Raw genomic sequence first — 6,284 nt, 5'->3', positions numbered from 1 at the left:
AATTGTACTCACACTAATGTGCTTCCATCACCACCATCCTTTTCCCAACCTTTGCAATTATATGCAAATTAAGCATCAGCTCCCCATTCTCTGACCCCAGTGTATCCCCTGGTATCCTATATTCTAGAGTTTTAAAGCTTACTTCTCATCTTGAGCCTTCGTGTTAGTATTTTCCAAGTCTGAAACTGCGAAGAGAGCAAATTCTCTCCAAGTTATGGCCTAATTGGACAGACCTGAATTGAGCAAAACACCTGCTCACAAAATTCAAAGTCAGAAACTCAAATGCAACCCATTCCCCACCTCTGGTACTTCTTCGCGATATTGAACTGTCTCTTTCTATTCCAAAGATTCAGAAGCACGGTGGCTCCGTGTTCTCTCTTATTTCCTCCCTCTGTTCCACACCCTCACCCCAAATCCCCCCCAAATCCTAGGACCGTTGTTTGTGATCCCCCTAGATAGAGGTCCTCGTTGACCCCAAGGCAGGTGAATTCCCTTCAGTCTCCACACTGAGGAGAGATAACAAAGCAGATTGAAAAGCCAAAAGAAAACACTCAAACCATGGTGTCTTACAGTTTTATCCTCAGAACAAAAAATTTAACCGGTACCCGAAACAGTAGCTGAATGGTACTCCAGCTGTTCTGCCTTTCCAAGAAAAGTGAGTGTCTGAAGAACATTTTCATTTTTGTTCACACCATCTTGCTCAAACACGTAGTGTGGACACATCCTCAGATTTGATTGTCTACACCCTTTGCAAAGAGCACAAGGAAATAGAAGCCTGGGATGTAGGGAAACTTCACTGATCCTTCACTGTCAGAGGAGTCTGAAAGCTTGGGGTTCATTCCAGGCTCTGCCACTAGTTCATGGGGTGGTCTGAGGCTGTTTGTTTGATTTCTCTGAGAGTCGGCTCCTTGCCCATATAATTAGACAAGATGATCTCTAAGATCTATTAGAGAAGAAAACGATCATGATTCCATTGTTGGTTGGTTTGTTCAAATATCCTTTATTAGGCAAGGCTCATGCCTCCCTGTCCCCGTGAAAGTTTTGACCAGGGTATTTTGAAAGCCTGGCAAGAAAGGAGTTCATAAGATCACAGGTGGGACAGCCGTAGCCCCACTCCCATCTGTCCCAAGTACTATCTTGTGAAATACAAATTAACTTGTATTTCCTGACTGTCAGCCTCAAACAGGAGTCGGTGTCTCAGCCTTCAGAGTCCCTGCTCTTTCTGAAATGTGTCCAGGCTCCTCTTGAGCTGAATACACAGTACTTGCTTGTCTTGCTGATTTTGGCAGTGTGGTTCATATTTCACTCGTCCATTGTGTAAAGAAATTCTGCCTGAATTGCTTACAGGCCATTCTAGAGATACAGCCAGAGTCTGATACTACTTTTTCCTTCTCTCTCACTCTCTTTCTTTCTCTGTGGAGAAGGGGATAAACAGAGGAAATAGATCAATATTCCAAAACAAAGCTTTTCCTTTTAGGGTGCTCTAAGATCCTGATATTTCTAGTCACTTCCCAGTTCTCCCTGGAGCTACTTTGTAGGGGATCTGGTACATCAGCCATGTCATCTCCGCTGCAGTTTTACAATCCATTGTCACACGTCTGTGTGCATGGTTTGGCAGGCTGCACACTGGAGTGAGGATTTGGAGAGCGGACACACTAATGCACCCCTCCCCGATCCTGCAATCCCCCCTCGCCCCCTGCTCCCAACTGGCCTCAAGGTAAACAAAAACCATGCTTTCTAAAGTACTTACCTGTACTGCCCTTAGCTGAGGGTGCCTGGTCAGGTAACAGCCCCCAAAGATGTGTAAACACCTAGCATGAGGTTGTCTTTCTAAGAAAGCAACGAAGGGCCTAGGACTGTGTCCCTTAGGGAAGTAGTGGTCAAGGGAAGTGGCTTAAGGAGATTGACTCCTGGAACTGGGTCCTAATTCAGGGATTTGGTTTGAAGGGGAGCCCGCTGCAGAACTGGATTCTTTCAGCACGATGCCTACTTAACCAGACAGTCTGCTGAGAAATTAGCCAATCCGTGTTCTGGCCTGTGGGCAAAAGAAACTTCCAGAAAATAGGAGATTTCTTTTCTTTCTCTCTTTTTTTATTTGTCTATTTTATTTTCTGATTATAAAATTAATAAATGTTTAGCAAACTCATAAAGCACCCAATTTTTTTTTTTTAAAGAAGCAAGAGAAACTGTAACTTCACCATGTGAAGTCCAGTCTTTTAAAGAGTTTATCTCAACTGCCTTAATGAATCCAATGACCCTAGGGGTGGGAAAGAGGGTAGGACATTTGCTTTTTGAGGGTCATTAAAACGCATTTCAAGAACTGGAAGGGGTCCTTAAATAGAAGCTGCCTTGTAAAAGGCAGCCATACTCTCCCTTTGTATGACTGGAGGAGGCTCCGTGCTTTGCGTTGGGGCTGCTCTTTCCCAGCTGTGCCAAGGACATCCCGGTCCTCCTAAGCGCTGGCAGCCAGCAGCTCCCATCACTGCAGACTCGTTGGCAGCTTAAACTGCCATTCTTCCTGCCGGCACCGCCCACTCTGAGCTGCAGCTGCCCGGCTTACCCTCTGATTGACCACCCGAGTCAGAAGTTGTCCTGTGAGCTCTCCCAGGTAAACCATAAGGTCACTTAAGCTGGCCTGTCTTTTTTTCAAATTTGAGACCTGAGTGCCTGAAGCGACTCCGTTCTTCATTTTGTTAATCCGCAGGGCTCCCTTGTCGCGGCAGAGTGACCCAAGGTGACTTTAAGCCAGCTGGGCCTCCTTCAGAGATTTCTAGATTTCCCAGCAGGCAACTGTTTGGGGTCACTCTTCTGAAGACCCAGGACTTCTGACAACTGCCTGGAACCAGGTGAGCTCCTGGAAGAAAAGGGGGACTGATCCTTGTTTGGGTCCAAGCCTCGCAGGTCCCCGAGATTGGCTGATGAGAGAAATCAGGCTGAGAAGATGGACTGCGAGGCTCCTCATATACGATTTACAGAGGCAAGTAGGCAAAGCCTACAACACATCCATCCACAGAAAAATAAGAGCTAACTTCTCTATTATGTGCAAGGGACAGTGTCAAGGCTTGCAAATGGATTTTCTCATTTGGTTCTCAGTAAAGCCCTGCGAGATGGGTGGATTGCAATCCCTATTATGTGAGTGAGAAACTGGCAGTGTTGAGGGCAGTTAACTTGCCCAAAGTCACATGTCCAGTCCTGGATAGCTGAGACTTGGACATTGCCCCCCGGCCGCAGTATAAGCACATTGAGGACAGAGTCCAGGTCTGTTTCGCCCATCCCTGCATTCTCTTGGGCAGACAGAGCCTGGTGCATGATGGGCACTCAGTACATTTTTATTGAATGAATGAATGACCATGCCATGCTGCTTTGAACCTATGCAGGTCCCTTTCTCAGAGGAGAAATTGAAATCACTCATCAGGCACAGTGGCTTCAATCTGACCACACTCTTGTGCTGTGGGTGGTGGGGGGTGTGAGGCAGATGGGATGAGCTCAGGGTTTTTAAGAAGCCTAGAAACAGGCAAACTTTTCATGAATGTCAAGTCTCATGCCTCTATGAAGCCAACGTCTGTATTTGTTTCTTATTATTGCTCTCAAATGACCACAAACTGGGTTGCTTAAAAATAGCATGTGTTTGTTCTCTTACAGATCTGGAGGCCGGAAGTCCACAATCAGTTTTACTGGCTGTCAAGTCAAGGTGTCAGCAGGCTTGGTTCCTTCTGGAAGTTCTAGGGGAGAGTCCATTCGTTTGCCTTTTCAGCTTCTGGAGGCCATTGGCATTCCTTGGCTTATGGCCCCTTCTTTGCATCACTCTAACCTCTTGCATCTGTCGTCACATCTTCTACTCCCCTTTGTAAAAAAAAAAAAAAAAAGAGCTGCCCTCCGCTCTGGAGAAAGATATAGGTTAGAAATGGCAGTGGGGAATCCCTTTCCCTTGGGGTTAGGTGTGCAACATGAAGCTGGGAAGTTTTTCTTCTCTGCAAAGTTACCAAGCTCCAACTGGGGACAGAACCCACAACTGATCTTGTACTTATTTGCATCAATCATCAATCAACTGAAGTTGGCCTTGCTGACAGCTGCAGGGCTATGCTGATACCAAGGTGTTGATTAAAGAAGTATGAAGATGGTCCTTTACCCAAGCTGTGGCAAGTTTATGCATGACTTCTGATCTCACCCAGTGACTCTGGTTCCTTGGACCCCAAAAGAAGTGGATAGAGACACACTAATGAGATGGTTTCATGCAGAAGCTTTTGGTTGGGTTGAGGAGGAAAGCTCTTTTTCTCTTTCAATTTGCTACTTTCTGAAATGGTGGAATGCAGCAAAATCCTCGTGACCCTGTCATCCTGCCCCTTTTAATTGCATAGAGATAAAGGCTTTTCTGTGAGCACTGAACCCAAAGGAAGGTTTTTAGAGTGCAATTTCAGAGACTTCAGTATGCAAATGGCCATAGATCTATCTTGGTAGGAAACAGCCTTCTCCCAGCTCCCAGTAAATTATATTAAGTAAGTGAGCATCTAATCCAACTTTGTGGGAAGGCCTCCCTACCCTTAAGAGGTCTACTGTCTCTTTGGGGAGACAAGACATGCCTGTACACAATTTGAAATGGGGACTGCATTCTCGCTTGGTATTTGAGCAGGTTCTGAGGCTCAATCCTGTGCTTGACAGAGGCAGGAAGGTGTATCTTCTTAATTGGATTGGAGGCTGGGAGCTGCCAACTTGGGCTCTCTAAATGCAATTGGTGGGGGGCACAAAGGGATGGAACCTGCCGCTTAATTCACAACTGGACCATCTTGCCAGCACACCAAGCCCATCTCACTCCATCAGAGGCTGGCTATCCAGTTTGTGGATTAGACCAGCTCTTTATATCTGCGGTTTTCCTCCCCCACCCCCCATCCCACAGGTTGTCTGCTAGTTAGCACATCCCCCCAAAGGAGGGGAGCCGAGGCAGGCACACCCACACCGACTGCTTTTACTAATCACTAGTGGCTCGGATGAAGGGAGAGGTTTTAAACTACAGGAGTGTCTAAAATGAAGTTTGGGGATTAGGTGTCTCTGCTTTCCATTATCACAGATAGAAGAGCTGGCGGAAGGTCTGGCCTCACCGCCAGCTGGCTGGCCAAAGGTGAAAGGAGAGGAGAAAGAAAGAGGCATGTATCAATCCACTTTTTCCATCACCCTGGTCCTCTAAGGTAGACTGCTGCCCAGTGTGGACTCTGGGGCATAGTCTGGGCAACCAAAGCTCTGAGATGTTACCCAAGGACACAAAGGCCTGTTCTAGGCTCTGGCCGAGCCTGACATCCATTCTAAGTGTGAACAATAGTCAGATAAAAGAGTCCACAGCTCATGACTTAAACTTCACAGAAATGCTGCTTTGGCTTTCCCTGAAGACAGAGATGTTTGGCATCCAGATAAAGATATCCCTTATGAAAGCGGTGACCTTGATTTCACATCTTAAAAACAAACAAAGTCCCCGTTTCTGTCAAGGGATGTCCCTTGTATTTAGTGTGCCATTGAATTTAACGTCCAATGGGGATGCGACAAGAAAGAATTCCAGCGTGGTCCTAGAGTCTGAATGGCTAACCTGAAGTTTCACTACAGCCAGCCAGCCCATAATTTAGTGAGAAAGGATGCTCGGGGTTGGGTCGAAGTTTGCAAATCAATACAGTGTGTTGGCTTGCTCGGGACTTCCCCATTTTGTTAAGGATTACGTTTCTACATGGTCTGCAGACTAAGATGTTAATCAGTGGCTCTTGGCCAGAGAGGGCGAACCCCACCAGCACATAAATGCATTTAAGATGTGAGGGGGTGACCGAACAAGCATGTGTATGCAGAGGCCTGAAAAATATGAAACCAGTTAAGAACTCAAAGGTCACTTTGTTCAGGGCAGAATGCTTGTGCCTGGTGCTGACAGTTTACCCTCTGGGTGTTTTCAGAGCTTAAAGGATCAAACCCGTCCACAAGAAATATGGAATGCCCCATACGGAAGCCCCCGCGCTCCTGCAGCCCAACCATTTTGCCCCGTAATTAACACGGCTCCAGCTTCAGGCTGCATCCCCCTGCCTGCAGGTCTAGCCTAGATATGGCCTCGTTGAAATGACGGGCTGGTACATGGAAAAGATGCTTGAAAGCAGACTAGGGTGATGAGACAAAACTCTCACCAAGGCGATTGTTCCCATGTCACTGTCAAAATGGATTGCCACGCTAAGACAGTTGATGGAACATGACCTTCCACTCTTTAAAAATATCTTGTTTATTTTCCTGGAGGTTGATAGGGGAAAGTGGGTGCTTGT

This window comes from Tamandua tetradactyla, chromosome 7 (genome assembly GCF_023851605.1).
Source record: "Tamandua tetradactyla isolate mTamTet1 chromosome 7, mTamTet1.pri, whole genome shotgun sequence".
Classification (NCBI taxonomy): Eukaryota; Metazoa; Chordata; class Mammalia; order Pilosa; family Myrmecophagidae; genus Tamandua; species Tamandua tetradactyla.
Note: the sequence above shows the minus strand (reverse complement) of the source record.